Source organism: Heteronotia binoei, chromosome 15, assembly GCF_032191835.1.
Source record: "Heteronotia binoei isolate CCM8104 ecotype False Entrance Well chromosome 15, APGP_CSIRO_Hbin_v1, whole genome shotgun sequence".
Lineage (NCBI taxonomy): Eukaryota > Metazoa > Chordata > Lepidosauria > Squamata > Gekkonidae > Heteronotia > Heteronotia binoei.
Window position 1 is genome coordinate 18,510,367 of NC_083237.1, and position 17,419 is coordinate 18,527,785.

Consider the following 17,419-nt stretch of genomic DNA (forward strand, 5'->3'; position numbering starts at 1 on the left):
GAAGCAATGTTAGCAAATGATTCAGCAGGAGATTTCAAAAGTCTTGGGATATAATATTAAGAAAGCACCAGATCCTTTCCTGTTGGGATTACAAATGGAAAAATTTCAAAAGCAAGATAGAACAATAATTTTGTATATGGTTTCAGCTCCATGGACATTATATGCGCAAATGTGGAAACAAGACAAAATTCCAGAAGTATGGGAATGGACTTTGAAAGTTATGCATTGGAGTGAAATGGACAAACTTACGAGAATCTTAAAAGAACAAAATTTAGAGATATTTAAAAACGACTGGGGAAAGTTTCAAAAACATATTGAAAAACAATGGAACGTTAAAGGACACTTTGTGATCTTTGGCAATGGTTAATATTTAAAGAAACGATGTATGGATTACAGTTTAAAAGACATGATTATTGGACTACAACCTTTTTTCCTTTCCCCAATGACTAAGAAGAAATATTACTAAAATGGATTATAACCTTTGAGTGTGTATGCAGAAAGATTTTATAATAGACAAAACATTTACCTTATAACAAATTAGATTAAATAAAAATATGGGGACGTTGGATAAGGGGGCATGCACTGTTGGGGGTCACCAAAGGGTGGGGGGTGGGATGGAGAAAATATGATATATGTGTATTAACATTTAATGACAAATGAAGATATGCTACTACAATATATTACAATAAATTGTTTTAAACTAGGAAAACAGCAGTTACCTGTGGAAATCACCTGGGAGCAGAATATCTCCAGAGGGAGAGCTTGTTTTGGTGGGTAATTATATTGTCTTTGAGGGACAAAGCCACCATTCTTCCTTCCTATCAAGCCTATCCAATACCTCATAACTGTACACCCCAAGGAGACACAAGCAATAGCACACGTGACCCATATCTTGACGCAGTGCTTATGGTGTACCGTCTTCTGGATAAAGCATCACATTGAATACTATTGAAGTGCAGAAAAGGGATCTCCTAGGCATATGGGGAAGAGCTTACAGGGCTCTCAGTACAGGGCCTACTGTAAGCTCCAGGAGAATTGGCTACATCAGAGGTGTGTGGCCTAATATGCAAAGGAGCTCCTCCTAGAATTCCACCCCTGGATGCCGCAGAGGAGGGCGGGGTCCCCAATATGGTGCCCATAGGCGTTATGATGCCCACCAAAGTATATTTATTACTTTAGATTTCTACCCCGCCCTCTCCGCAAGCAGACTCAGGGCAGCTAACAATCAGTTCAAACATCTACAATTGCAATTTAAAAACGATGGAATACAATTAAAACATTTTATGGTGCTGTTCAACTTCAGTAGAGAGCCCCTTGGCGCAGAGTGGTAAAGCTGCAGTACTGCAATCTGAACTATAGGACATATCTTTCCTCATCAAGCAGCAATCAAAAAGTGACAGGTGCCCCCCCAAATGAATACCAGATGTTTTCCTATGGGCACTGAGGCAACTGTCCTGACGAGTGTCCAAGACAGAAGTGACAGAGATATGCAATGCAGATTATTACTTTTAAATATAAGCAAAGATAGGATTTTCTGCCATGTGTAGGAACATCCTAAATGTGCCATGTTTTTAATGATTTAAATGATTTTAGTTCAGCAGTATGTCAGAGCAATTTTGTTTTATTTATTAACATACTTTGGCTTTCTATTCCACCCTCTTTGCAAACGGACTAATCTCTCTCTCTCTCTTTCAGGCCTTACCCCCACCCACCATTTAAAAACAAACATGCTAGAGGTTTTCAATTTCAAGCTGTTTTGATAACTCCCTTCTAATTAGATCTATCTTATATATTGCTATTTGTGAGACAAACAGCATTTGACCTGCAAACCCTAAAAAGGTCAGGGCTCTAGGTCACTGATTTTTACGGTGAAAAGTTGTAAATATTGCTGTACAATATATTTCAAAATGTTGCCGGGGCACTCCAAGTGCTAGACTCTCATCAACAAAAATTATGGTTGTTTAGCTCTGCCTGTCAAAACAAGAGGTCTCAAGACTTCTCACAGGCCCCGTTGGGTTATTGCCATCTACCCCCCTGCCCCAGGTCTTTGAGAAGCCCTCCCTGACCATTCTTGGGTCCCCAAGACTTCAATAAGTACTGCACACAACCAACAGCTTTTCTCAGTGATTACAAGGACTAGAAAAATGCTTTAGAACAAATGTAAACTAAGATTTCTGCACCAAAGAACCATTTTACCTGCAGAGTAAAAAAAAAAAAAGCATGGATGGATAAAACATATACAGCTCTGCATAGAAGCTTAAAAAAAAATTCGACTGGAAAAAAAATGCAGGGAAGAGGGGAAGTTCCCATACCAGTTATACCACATTGAGGACTGGTTCTCCTCCACCCCTGGCGCCTCAGATCAGATCCCAAGTGATTGTTCATTATGAGCACCTATACATATAGTTGTTCACTGGCTCTAAAAGCTGAGCAAAAGTGAGCTTTCTGTACTGGTATGGGTGAGGGGCAAGAACCTCCACATTCAGAGGCAGTCAACCTCTGAATCTTAGTGCCAGGAGGCAAAATCAGGGGAAGGGCTTGGCTCTTCAGACAGTGTAACTGGCTGTCCACTCTGTGAGGCAAGATGTTGAATTAGATAGACCTCTGGCCTGATCCAGCAGGGCTCTTTTTATGTTCTTATGAATGTTTTTGCTTAACTACAAAGAAGGGTGATTATCCTGAATGTGGGGGTTACCTCACTATAGACATTATGCAGTATAAAATGCAACCAAACAATTTAAGTCAGGCTGTTTTGTTTTTGCCATGATGCAAACCTTCAAGACTGGCTGTGAATCTTATGTCCAACCATCAAATCTGGCCATGCCACCATGTTACTCTGGTGCTACTGAGGAATTAGAGAGAAGGACTGGGAGAAAGAGCTGATCCCTCCCTCAACATGGGATGTTTCTGACACCGAGGATATTTCCTCAGGCATGAAGTGTGTGCCTTCTCTGCTGCCACCTACCCAAGTTCTCCATCTGAGGCGGACTGCAGAGTCACTTCCTCTGCAACCCGCCTCAAATGGAGCCAGCATGGACAGCAGAGAAGGGCAAACATCTTCTAGTGTCACCTGGGAGGAAAATGTAAATGTCCTCTTATACTACTCAGGCAAGATCCAAGGTGGGGTGTAGAAGTCTCTGCTTCTTGCTTTGGACCCTTAACACCAGCAGCTCTGGTCTCTGGTGAGGAAAGGGCAACAGGGACGCCACACATGTCACCTTTCTCCTTTGTCAGCATCCTCCACCTGTTAGCACTCCAAGGAGCTGTCTGGGGGTTACTTGGGCAATGAACTGGCCATGGCAGTAGGAGGTTGCCTAGGGTTCTAAAAGAAAAAGAAGAGTTTATCGTTGCTGCTTTAGGGAGAAGAGGAGGTTGTGGGTCATGGTCAGCCTAGGAACTGCTCTCCTTGATGAACCAAGGGTGCAGACAGAGGAGCGAATTCCACATTTTAATCACTCTCTGTGTAGAATAGTATTCCCTTTTGTCCACCCTGAATATACTATCAGCCTCATTGTATTGTGGTAAAACAATTTTATTGGTAACATATGGTAATAAATCTATATTTTACATCTTTAAAAACTTCTTTTATCTACCCCATATATTACTTTCTACCCACCCCTCCCCCCGTTACTTGACCCCCGCCAGTGTTATTTACTTAAAAAGCAAATATTTATAGGTACCCTTAACTATTAAAACAAAAACTTATATTCTTCTTCTTTTTAAAACTTAATCATTATCAAAAATTGTCCAATATCCTTTTATTTTCCACTCTTTTTCTACGTATCTTCTAAACTTTTCCCATTCCATCTTAAAAAAACTTCTAAATCATAGTCTCTTAATATTCTTGTTAATTTGTCCATTTGACTCCATGTCATAACTTTTATAATCCAATCCCATTTCTCTGGTATTTCTTCTTGCTTCCAGAACTGCGCATAGAATGTCCTAGCAGCTGAGAGCAAGTACCAGATTAAAGTTCTATCTTCTTTTGGAAATTTTTCCATTTGTAATCCCAGTAGGAAAGTCTCTGCAACTTTCATTACTTCATATCCCAAGATCCTAGAAATTTCTTGTTGAATCATTTGCCAATACTGTTTTGCTCTTTCACAAGTCCACCACATATGGTAGAAAGAACCTTCATGCTTTTTACATTTCCAACACCTGTCTGGCATCTCGTTATTCATCTTTGCTAATTTTTTAGGAGTCATATACCATCTATACATCATTTTAAAACAGTTTTCTTTAATACTTTGACATGTTGAAAGTTTCATAGAATTCTTCCACAAATATTCCCAGGTTTCCATCTGTATTTATTTATTTACATTAATTGCCCATTTAATCCTTTGAGATTTCACTACTTCATCTTCGGTAGACCATTGTCGAAGTAATTTATATACTTTTGAAATTAATTTATCATTGTCTCCAAGCAGAACTTTTTCCATTTCTGTTTGCTCTTTCCTTATTCCTTCAGTTTTAATATCATTCTCCACCAAGCTCTTTATTTGTTGCATTTGAAACCAATCGTATTTATGATTCAACTCTTCAGCAGTTTTCAGTTCTATTTTGCCACTTTGTATTTTTAATAATTGATTATATGACAACCACTTTTCTTCTCCTATCTCAGCCGTTATTTTTATTACTTCAGCTGGCACTATCCATAACGGTCTTCTCTCATCTCCATATTTCTTGTATTTCATCTATGTATTTAGCAAATTATTTCTTATATAATGGTAAGAGAAAAAACCGTCCATCTTCTTTTTTCCATAATACAAATACGCGTGCCAGCCAAATTTATTTCCGTGACCTTCCAGCACTAAACGTTTTTTATTTAACAACGTTATCCATTCTTTCATCCACACTAAACAAACTGCTTCCTGATATAATTTTAAATATGGTAGTTGAAACCCACCTCTCTCTTTTGCATCTGTCAAAATTTTCATTTTAATCCTTGGTTTCTTCCCAGCCCACACAAATTCTGAGATTTTCCTTGGCCACTTATCAAATTGTTTGCCATCCTTCACAATAGGAATAGTTTGAAACAAATACATTATTCTTGGTAAGATATTCATTTTAATTGCAGATATTCTACCCAACAATGACAAATTAAGCTTGTTCCATTTTAGCATGTCTTCATCCATTTTACGCCATAACTTCTCATAATTATTTTTAAACAGATCAATATTTTTCATTGTAATCTCCATCCCTAGGTACTTTACCTTGGAAGTGACTTCACAGCCCGTTAGTCTCTGTAATTCTTGTTGCTTGTTCATCTGCATATTTTTACACAGAATTTTTGATTTTTCTCTATTAATAAAAAGTCATGCCAACTCCCCATATTCTTGTATTTTAGCTAACAGCAAAGGTGTAACATGGATGGGGTTTTCATTTATAAACATTATATCATCAGCAAAAGCTCAGTATTTGTAAGTAAATCCTTTTATTCTTAAACCGTCTATATCTTTTTCTTCTTGGATCTGCATCAGTAATATTTCAAGAGTCTTTATAAACAACAGTGGTGAAAGCGGACAGCCTTGTCTAGTACCTTTGCTAATTTTCATATCTTCTGTAAGGTCTGCATTTATACACAACTATAGCAGCGCCCACCTCACGTCCTCACTGGATCTCTATATTTTCGTCTCTTCGGGGTATTTTTACTTGTTCTGTTGATGGGACCCCAGCAGCTTTGTTTATTCTTCCCACAAAATATATAGGCTCACGAGAACTTTAACTTAAACCACAGATTTATTGTAACAAAAAGTCTTAACTGGGGATATGGGAGATATTTACACAGGCTTATACGTTTGTTCTGTTTCAGGCTTTTCAATCACTTTTACTTTCTTGGATCTTTCACAGTTACACAGTTCACCGTTCCCTTTCACTCACTCTCCACCTCTAGCCAAGGTCTGGCCTCTTGGGATTGATGTGTCTAGTCTCACCCCTCGACTGGAGTCTCTCCTCTCAGCCCTTCTTGGTGTCTCAGACCCACATCCACTCCCTCAGCCTCCTCACTAGATCTTTAGAGTAGTTTCCCGGTGTCTGTGACCATTCTGGTCTTAACTGACTCACACACACACAGCCCTCTTGGCTGGTTTTGTCCAGCTGGCAGTCTCTGGAAGACTTCCCCGTCTCCAGCTTCTTCACAGGATCAACTGCCCTCTTAGCCCTTCTGGCCGGCACTAACTGACCCTCTCAGTCTCTGTCAGGTCCCCACTGACAGACTTCTCTGACAGGCCTCCACTCTGTCAGACTCCAACTGACTGAACTCCTGCCTCAGCAGTTTCTCCCACTAAACTAACTTTTTTTCCCTCCCTGAGAGCTCAGAGCACTTTGCCCCCACCCTCAGGTCACCTGACGCAGCCCTGTGCGTCTTCAGCTTATGCTTAACCCATTGCTTTCCGTCACATGTCCCTCCCCCTTTTGAGACATTGCGCAAGGCGAAAGGTCTCAGCCTTTTGCTGAGCAATGGGACATGGGCACACTTGCTTGGGTTACACTACGTTATAACACTTTTGTCATAACACCAACTTCAAAATTATATACATTCTTCATATCTTCTATAACATTACCATACAAACAGACTTTTAAAATTTTACATTCTTCTTGATAGTGCATCTGCTATCACATTTTGCTTCCCAGGGATATGCTGGATGTCAAAGTTGTAATCTTGGAGCTGTAAACTCCATCTTATGAGTTTGCTGTTCGTATCTTTAACCTGGTTCAACCATTTCAGGGGAGAATGATCTGTACACAGTGTAAACTTCCTTCCCCATAGGTATGGTTTCAATTTACCTATTGCCCACACAATCGCTAAACACTCTTTTTCAATTACTGAGAGGTGTTGCTCTCGGTCCAATAACTTCCTACTCAAATACAGAACTGGATGATACAGTCCTTCCTCTCCTTGCTGACTTAGTGTTGCTCCTACCCCAACATTAGATGCATCAGTAAAGAGGGTAAACTCCTTTGAAAACTCTGGAGTTTTCAACACTGGCTCAGTGGTCAGAACCACTTTCAGATGTTCATACGCTTTTTGACACTCTGCATTCCAGATTACTGGATCAGGGTTCTTCTTCTTGGTGCACTCACATAGCGGTGCTGCTATTGTGCTAAACTCAGGTATGAACCTTCTGTAGTATCCTACTACGCCCAAAAATGCTCGTATTTGTTTCTTGGTTTGAGGTCTAGGCCACTCATGTATGACTTGCACCTTTCCCCAATCTGCTTTGATCTTACCTCCTCCTAGCACATGCCCTAAATACTTAACCTCGGCCATGGCTAGTTGACACTTAGATGCTTTGATGGTGAGACCCGCATCTTTCACTCGTTGTAACACAATGGCCACATGCTGCAAGTGTTCCTTCCATGTAGCACTGTAAATAGCAATATCGTCAATATATGCAAGAGCAAATTCTTTCAGTCCTACTAACATCTTATCAATTAATCTTTGGAACGTGGAGAGAGCGTTCCTTAACCCAAATGGTAATACAGTAAACTCAAAGAGTCCCTCTTTGGTTACAAAAGCTGTTTTCTGCTGATCTTTAGGATCCATAGCTACCTGCCAATAACCTTTTGTCAAATCTAAGGTGGTAATAAAATTGGCAGCTCCAATTGTCTCGACCAACTCGTCTATGCGAGGCATTGGATACACATCCGGTACTGTGATTTTATTCAACCTCCTGTAGTCCACACAAAACCTTATAGTTTTGTCCGGTTTGGGTACTAGGACTACAGGTGAGGCCCACGGACTTTCTGATGGTACAATCAAACCCAATTTCAACATTTCTTCTACCTCCTGCTGTACATACTTGGCATTCGGGCCGGTCACTCTATATGGTTGGAGTGCTACAGGCCTCGAATCCCCTGTGTCAATCTTGTGACACGCTAGGTTTGTCTTACCTGGTACATCTGAAAAAATTGTTTTGTACCCTCCCAATATTGTTTGTAACTGGCCTCTTTGTTCTCCATTAAGAGAAGGGGCGAACTGAACCTCCTTAAGGGTCTCTTCCTGGGATATTTTCCCCCAACCCGACAATTCAGTTCCCGCACACTCTCCCTTCTTTGCAATTAAAACCAAATTACCCCTGTCAAAATAAGGTTTTAACATATTTACATGGAACACTTTACATTGTTCACCATCTTCACTTAAATTCACTACATAGTTCACGTTGGAGACCTTATGGGTGATGGTATAAGGTCCCTCCCAGGCCACATCTAACTTGTTCTTCTTCCTGGGCTTCAACACCAGCACTCTGTCTCCTGGCTTGAACTCTCTGTCTCTGGACTTGGAGTCGTACCACTGCTTCTGCCGTCGTTGCGATCTTCTCATGTGGTCTGCAGTCTCCATCATCTGCTTGGCAATTCTTCCGGCGGTGCATTGTTCTTGCTTCTGCTGAATGAGCCGCTGCAATTCTGTTTCATCAGTGGTGATGCATAGCTGGTCTGTGGATGGGGAAGCCATACTGCTCAAAACTTGTACAGTTGGTTTCCTAGCTTGGACAACAGTTCCATTAGTTGTCTTGGGAGAGGATAACAAAGGAGCACACCTGCCAACTGACGACTCTAATAGAAAAGGCTCGCTGGTCTGGACGGTTTCTTGCTCTGTTGCTTGGCTATGTCCTCTGCTCACTGGTTGGGCCACCTCAGAGGGTTCCAAAGAGCCAAACATGCTCTCCCACTCTTCTTCTGTCATCTCCCCAGTTCTCTGCCATAGTTCCTTCAGGCTGTCATCTTGTTGCTGCTCTCTGAGGAATTCTGCAGCAGGGATGGTCTGCAACATTGTTTCCTCTTCTTCTGCTGGTTGCTGTACACACACCTCAGGAGCTGCTTCTGGCCTGCTTCTGGTAACAATGTTTACAGGATTAGCTTGCTGTCTCTTTAACTCAGAAGCCAAATCATTGCCCAATAAAAGCGATGTTCCTATGTCACTCAGGACTCCCACAATCCAATCACCTTGGAACTCTCTATACTTGATAGGAACTTCTGCCAGGGCCACTTCAAATGTAGGTCCTTTAATGCCTTTTATGGTGTAAGTTTTCCCAGGCAAATACTGATGACTTTTTACTAATTCTGGCTGTATTAGGGTAACACGCGCCCCTGTGTCCCTATAAGCCTTGACTTCCTTGTCATTTACTGTCACAGTCTCAGTATATTCCTCATCCAAGCTTTCCTGTACCTTCCACACTTTCAGAACACTAGCGGGTCTTTCTGGTGGTGTGTTCTCTGGAAGTGAGAGGTTTGTTTCTGCTTCTTTCTGTTGACTCTGTACCTTTCTGTATCTGCTTCTTTCTGTTGACTCTGTTGACTATGCAATACATAGCCTCTCCTCTCCCGGTGTAGTGAACGCCGCGTGGTCACTGTCTGGCTATGCCTGGCAGATGGTCACTGCAATGGCCTCTCCTGCATTACTGCATCCGTAGCAACACCTTCTCGCTGGTCCCCCCCCCGTTTTTCACAGAGTTTGCTACGTCATGGTGCGACCAAATTGTCCGGCGGTATAACCGGATGGGCAGGCTGGGCCCACCAACCTCGTCAGCCTAAGAGAAGGAAAACTCTAACATCAAACCCGGGCAGATAGAGCTCGTTAATGTAACACCTACCACCTGGAGGACTCACTGCCGGCGTCCCGGCTTACTGGGCCATGGCAGATGACCCCCAGGTGAAAGGGTGGAGCCAGTACCGCGCACACTGCGCTTCACCTAAAAAATTCCTCTGCGCAGGCCTGAAGGGCATATCCACACACACAACTCACAACGCATCAAGTCCTGCAGCGATAGGCAAGGGGCGAAACGGCAGGTGGAAGGTGCCACTGGAAGCCGCAGTCCCAATCCTGCATGTAGGCGGTTCAGGATATTGGTCGCCTGATGCTAACCCGGAGACGAAAGCATCTTTCGGCAGCACCCTGAACGACCAAGCAGCCTTATCTAGGGACAGCACTGCTTGCTCCACACGGAGAGGGGCCTAGAAAAGGTGGCCTAAACAAAGCTCGTCTCCCCCACCCCAGTTGGCTAGCCGCGGTCAACGGGCATCCTTACTTGCGGTCGGAAAATAACAACAAAGAAAAGGCATGCACCTGCCTCACAAAGTGTGCAAAGACTAAAGCTTGCGTGTTGGAACATCAGAACCATGCTTGACACAGTAGGCAGTGGTCGCCCTGAACGACGCTCTGCTCTAGTTGCCCACGAACTTCTCAGGTTGAATATCGACATAGCAGCTCTCAGTGAGGTCCGTTTCCCTGAGGAAGGTAGTCTTCAAGAACACGGTGCTGGCTATACCCTCTACTGGTCGGGTAAGTCAAAGGCTGAGAGCCGCCTTTCTGGCGTTGGCTTCATGGTCAGGAACTCCATTGCCTCCAAACTCGAAAACCTTCCAACAGGTCACTCAGATCGCATCATGTCCATGCGCCTCCCACTTCAAAACAAGCAGCATGCAACACTCTTCAGTGTGTATGCCCCAACCCTTCAAGCAGATCCTGCAGAAAAGAACAAGTTCTATGCTGATCTACGCAACCTCGTACGGAAAACCCCTACAGAGGACAAGGTGATCATCCTTGGCGACTTCAATGCCAGAGTAGGTAAAGACTCGGAAGCCTGGAAAGGAGTACTTGGCAAACATGGCATTGGCAACTGCAATGACAACGGGCGCCTCCTGCTAGAATTCTGCATGGAGCACCAGCTCACCATCACCAACACTATCTTCCAGCAGAAGAACAGTCTGAAGACAACCTGGATGCACCCACGGTCCAAGCATTGCCACCTTATCGACTACATTCTGGTGCGCCAGAGAGACCTTCGAGATGTCTTACACACCCGAGTAATGCCCAGCGCAGAATGTCATACGGATCATCGTCTTGTACGCTGCAATCTCCGTCTTCACTTTAAACCCACACCCAGGAGAGGAGGTATCCCTCGGAGGAAGTTTCAGGTTGGCAGCCTCCAGTCAGCCGAAGTTAAAGCTGCCTTCCAGGCAAAACTCCAGTCAAGAATTGAGGACCTCAGTTGCCCCACAGACCCTTCTCCAGAAGCACTCTGGGAACACCTAAAAACTACCGTCCTGCAGATCTCTGAAGAAGTCCTCGGGTTCTCCACAAGGAAGAACAAGGACTGGTTTGATGAGAACAATCAAGAGATCCAAGAATTACTGGCAAAAAAGAGATCTGCCTACCAAGCACATCTTGCTCAGCCCTCCTGTCCTGGGAAAAAAGCAACCTTTCGCGCTGCATGTAGCAACCTCCAGCGCAAGCTTCGAGACATTCAGAACGAGTGGTGGACCAAGCTTGCAGAGAGAACCCAGCTGTGTGCAGACACTGGTGATTTAAGAGGGTTCTACGAAGCCCTGAAGGCAGTATATGGTCCATCATATCAGGCTCAGAGTCCCTTGCATAGTGCAGACGGCCAAGTGCTCCTCACAGACAAGGCATCCATACTGAACCGGTGGTCAGAGTATTTTCAGGTTCTCTTCAGTGCCAACCGCGTAGTTCAAGATTCAGCAATCCACCTCACCCCACTTCAACCGGTGAAAACAGAGTTGGATGAGATCCCCACCCTAGAAGAGACTGTTAAAGCCATCAAGCAACTGAAAAGTGGCAAGGCAGCAGGAGTTGATGGAATTCCACCAGAGATCTGGAAGCATGGGGGCACAGTACTACATAGCTCACTTCACAAAGTACTTGTCACCTGCTGGGAACAAGGCAAATTACCACAGGACTTTCGCGATGCAATCATCATCACCCTATACAAGAACAAAGGGGAAAAGTCAGACTGCTCCAACTACCGGGGGATAACCCTGCTCTCCATCGCAGGCAAAATCCTTGCCAGAATACTCCTGAACAGACTGGTGCCCACCATTGCAGAAGAACTCCTCCCAGAGAGCCAGTGCGGCTTCAGAGCTAACAGGAGCACCACCGACATGGTATTTGTTCTCAGGCAGCTCCAAGAGAAATGCAGGGAACAGAACAAGGCTCTGCATGTGACTTTTGTCGACCTTACCAAAGCTTTCGATACTGTTAGCAGGAAAGGCCTGTGGCAAATCTTGGAACGTTTAGGATGTCCCCCAAGGTTCCTCAGCATGATCATCCAGCTACACGAAGACCAGCGAGGCCAAGTCAGACACTGCAACGACCTCTCGGAGCCCTTCCCAATAGGCACAGGTGTAAAGCAAGGCTGCGTTCTCGCGCCAACTCTCTTTACGATCTTCTTTAGCATGATGCTTCAAAGAGCCGCAGTAGATCTAGATGAGGACGATGGTGTCTCCATCCGCTATCGCACTGATGGCAGCCTGTTCAACCTGAGGCGACTAAAGGCACACTCCAAGACAATGGAAAAACTCATCCGAGAGCTACTGTTTGCTGATGATGCTGCACTCGTCTCCCACTCGGTATCAGCTCTGCAGCATATGACGTCCTGCTTTGCAGAGGCTGCCAAGCTATTCGGCCTAGAAGTTAGTCTGAAGAAGACAGAAGTTCTCCACCAGCCTGCACCCCAGGAAGATTATCACCCTCCCTGCATCACTGTGGGTGAATCAGTTCTGAAGACAGTCCAGCAGTTCAGCTACCTGGGGTGCATCATCTCCTCAGATGCCAAGATCGACAAGGAGATTGATAACAGGCTGGCAAAGGCAAACCGTGCATTTGGCCGACTGCACAAAAGAGTGTGGAGCAACAAGCATCTGAAAAAAGGCACAAAGATCAATGTTTACAAAGCAGTTGTGATGACAACCCTCATCTATGGCTCCGAATCGTGGGTTTTATACCGTCATCACCTGCGACTCCTTGAGCGCTTTCATCAGCGCTGCCTTCGCACCATCCTCAACATCCACTGGAGTGACTTTGTGACCAACACTGAAGTCCTCAAGCGGGCGGAAGTTACAAGCATCGAGGCACTGCTGTTGAAGACGCAGCTGCGCTGGGCAGGGCATATTTCTAGGATGGAAAACCACCGCCTTCCCAAGATTGCCCTGTATGGCGAACTCTCCACCGGCCATCGAAATAGAGGGGCACCAAAGAAGAGGTACAAGGACTCCTTGAAGAAATCCCTTAGCACCTGTCACATCAACCATCACCAGTGGTCTGACCTAGCCTCAGATCGCAAAGCATGGAGGCACACCATCCACCAGGCTGTCTCTTCCTTTGAGAACGCACGCATAGCTGGTCTTGAGGACAAAAGGAGATTGAGGAAGAATCGCACTGCTACAGGACCAACCCTAAATCAGACTTTTCCCTGCAGCCGCTGTGGCCGGACCTGCCTGTCCCACATTGGTCTTGTCAGCCACCAGCGAGCCTGCAGCAAACGTGGACTATTGCACCCTTCTTAAATCTTCGTTCGCGAAGCCAAGCCGAGAGAGAGAGCTGGTGGGGTCTTTTTTCCTTTTTCTGGGCAAAACCTGGCATAGTGCCCTATTGTCCCACATTGGAAACAAGCAGCCTGAGTCTTCCTGTATGGAGGTGGACTGTACCGGTTTGCAGGGTTGTTGTTACCCGCCCCAGACTTCTCTGGAGAGTTCCAGACTCGGGGTTTTTTAGTTGGAGCAGTCCACATTGATCTCCCTAGATCTGATTCAATCTCATCTAGAATCATAGCTGCTTCTTCTACTGTCTTCAATTTCTTGTCTCTCAGAACCCACCTATACTGAGAGGGGACTTGGTTATAAAACTGTTCCAAGCCCACTAAGTTTTTCAGGTCCTCTAAAGTGGAAACTTTACTCCCTTCTACCCATCTGTTCAGGGCTCTGTCTAACCGACAACCTAGTTGAGAGTATGTTTCTCCAGGCTTCCTTCTGATTTCTCTAAATTTTTTCCTGCTTTGCTCTGCTGTTAAGCCAAAGCGGACTCTGACCCTTTCCTTGTACAATTGATAATCAGAAGTTTCCTCATCCCTCAGTTCAGAGTAGATTTCACTCAACTCTCCACAGATCTGAGGTCTCAAATAAATCATTCTGTCCTCATCAGCAACTCTTAAATCTTTACATGTTCTTTCAAAATTAAACAAAAAAGCTTCTACATCATCCCCTTTTTGGTACTTGGGGAATTTCTTTTGTTCTACTGTGAGTCGCCTCTCATTTCTAGTATCACGTTGAAACTCAGGCCTTCCCTGAATCTCCTGGAGTTTCAAACTGTACATTTTTTCCTCATGTTCTCTCTCTCTTTCCGCTTCCCTCTCTCTGCGTTCTCTCTCCGCTTCCCTTTCTCTGTGTTCTCTCTCTGCTTCCCTTTCTCTGTGTTCTGCTTGAATCTTGGCCATCTGAATTTCTTTTTCTGCCTCTATTCTGGCCAATTCCAACTGTATTTTCATAGCCTCTATGCTCTGACTAGGATTCTCCTCAGGAATCTCTTCTTGTGTCTGCCCATCCCCCGTGGCTGTGGTAGTTCTCTTAGGAGGAGCCATTTCTGACAGGAATTTTTCACAAATCTGTCTTAATTCCTTTACTGCAGTGTCCCTCTACTTTCTGTGTCTCTTAGTGACACTTATTTTGGGGTTTTTCTTCGAAATCCCGACGCTGGCAACCAATTATCGCAGCGCCCACCTCACGTCCTCACTGGATCTCTATATTTTCGTCTCTTCGGGGTATTTTTACTTGTTCTGTTGATGGGACCCCAGCAGCTTTGTTTATTCTTCCCACAAAATATATAGGCTCACGAGAACTTTAACTTAAACCACAGATTTATTGTAACAAAAAGTCTTAACTGGGGATATGGGAGATATTTACACAGGCTTATACGTTTGTTCTGTTTCAGGCTTTTCAATCACTTTTACTTTCTTGGATCTTTCACAGTTACACAGTTCACCGTTCCCTTTCACTCACTCTCCACCTCTAGCCAAGGTCTGGCCTCTTGGGATTGATGTGTCTAGTCTCACCCCTCGACTGGAGTCTCTCCTCTCAGCCCTTCTTGGTGTCTCAGACCCACATCCACTCCCTCAGCCTCCTCACTAGATCTTTAGAGTAGTTTCCCGGTGTCTGTGACCATTCTGGTCTTAACTGACTCACACACACACAGCCCTCTTGGCTGGTTTTGTCCAGCTGGCAGTCTCTGGAAGACTTCCCCGTCTCCAGCTTCTTCACAGGATCAACTGCCCTCTTAGCCCTTCTGGCCGGCACTAACTGACCCTCTCAGTCTCTGTCAGGTCCCCACTGACAGACTTCTCTGACAGGCCTCCACTCTGTCAGACTCCAACTGACTGAACTCCTGCCTCAGCAGTTTCTCCCACTAAACTAACTTTTTTTCCCTCCCTGAGAGCTCAGAGCACTTTGCCCCCACCCTCAGGTCACCTGACGCAGCCCTGTGCGTCTTCAGCTTATGCTTAACCCATTGCTTTCCGTCACAACAACCTTGCACTTTGTTCAGAGTATATTGCTTTTATCATTCTTATAAAACTTTCTCCCAGCTCCATTTTTTCCATTACTGCAAACATAAAGTCCCAATTTAAATTGTCAAATGCTTTCTCTGCATCTGCAAAGAATAATGCTACTTCTTTTTCTGGATGTCTTTCATAATATTCTACAATATTTACAACAGTTCTGATATTGTCTCTTATTTGTCTTTTGGGAAGAAACCCTGCTTGATCTTCCTTTATAAAGTTTATCAAATGTTATTTAAGCCATTCTGCCAAGATTCTTGTAAATATCTTATAGTCATTATTTAATAGCAAAATTGGTCTATAATTTTTTACATTCGTGAATCTCTATCTTCCTTGGGTATCAACGAAATAACAGCTTCTTTCCATGTGTTTGGTACATTACCTTTTACTCTTATCGTATTCATCAACTTCTGCAGTTTTGGTATTAATTCATCTTTAAAGGTTTTAAAATATTTAGCTGTATATCCATCTGGCCCTGGTGCTTTCCCATTTTTCATTGCGTTAATTGCTGCTTAAATTTCTATTTTTTCAATTAGATCATTCAAAACTTTTCACATATTTTCAGTTAAGGGCTCTATTTTTATCTTTTGTAAATACTCATCCATCTTCTCTTTCTTTATTTTAACACCTTTAAACAATTTGGCATAGCACTTAAAGAATTATCTTTTTATTCCCTCTTGAGTAACCACTTCTCTTCCATCTACCACTGTTTCTTTATTCTGTAGCAAATCTTCATTTAATCTCCATCTTCTCAACTTCTTGGACAATTTTGTAATCCACATTATTGGGTTATGATCAGCCCCAATTTTTAGGCAAAATCTCTATCTTCGTTGTTATAAGACCTAAATCTTTAGTTCCCCACAACATGTCAATCCTAGAAAAAGTTTTGTGTTTTGCTGAAAAAAAAGTATAGTCCCGAACTTCAGGATTCAATTTCCTCCATATATCTTCCAAATTTTCTTGTTTAACCAATTCCAAAAAAGACTTTGGCAATTTTTTTTCTTTGCTATTATTTTTTTCCCTCCAGACCTGTCCAATGAGTTCTTAACTATTCCATAAAAAATCTCCCATTATCAATTGTTTGTTCCATAAAAATCGATAATCCTTTTGTTTGATAAGCACGTCTTGCAAACAATTATATTACAGTTTTGTTTCTTAATCCAATGAAATGTTGCCCTTCTTTTTTGTGGTGAATTTAGTCCATTAACATTCCAAGACAATAATTTGTAATCCATCATGGTGCAAATTCTTTATTTTCGTCAAAAAATCTACGCCGTTCCTGAGCATTTGTAATTGTGATTCTCTTCCCCTGGAGTTCAAAGCTCAAACCTTCAGGTATTTTCCATCTAAACCTCATTCCATTGTCTCTCAATTTTTCTGTCAACTTTTTATATATTCTTCTATTGTTTATCACTTGCCTTGGCAGCTCCTTCATGATTCTCACTTTTTGCCAAGAAAAATAACTTACCAAGAGATGTTCTCATAAGATATATGACAAAGAAAATGGTGGGAAGGATCATGAATAAAAACTTTGAAAGACATTGATAGTGGAAGGCAGTAAATTTCCTGACTGCTCGCAAGGAGGGTCTCTCATTCAGTGCACTGAACAATTGAAAGACCAGACATTTCCTCTCACAAAATCCCTCCTGATCATTCCCAGGTCTGTGAAAAAAATTAAAATGTGTTTTGATTGATTTCCCTTCTCTCCCTCTCTTTCCCCACTCCAACACCAGTTTCAGAGCATCTATCTAAACTAGTATTTGTATACTCTCTTATGGAATAGAAACTTTTGAAACTCCTGCTGATGCTGACAATTTCTCTGTCATCATCTCATGTTCTCTGTCATCATCTCGGTTCTGGTGGAAGAGTTCCATTCTGTGTGTTCATTTTACACCTGGTGTTACGCTAGCCATAAGTGGCGTGAAACAAGCCAGCTATTTCACGGTGAATTCAGACCAATTCATTTATTCTGGCATGTTCTAGAAAATCATGAAAATAGAAATCATAAAGACACAATCCGCTTTTCACATCCTTTGGTTTTGATGGCATGATCTATGTACTTTGTAAACCTC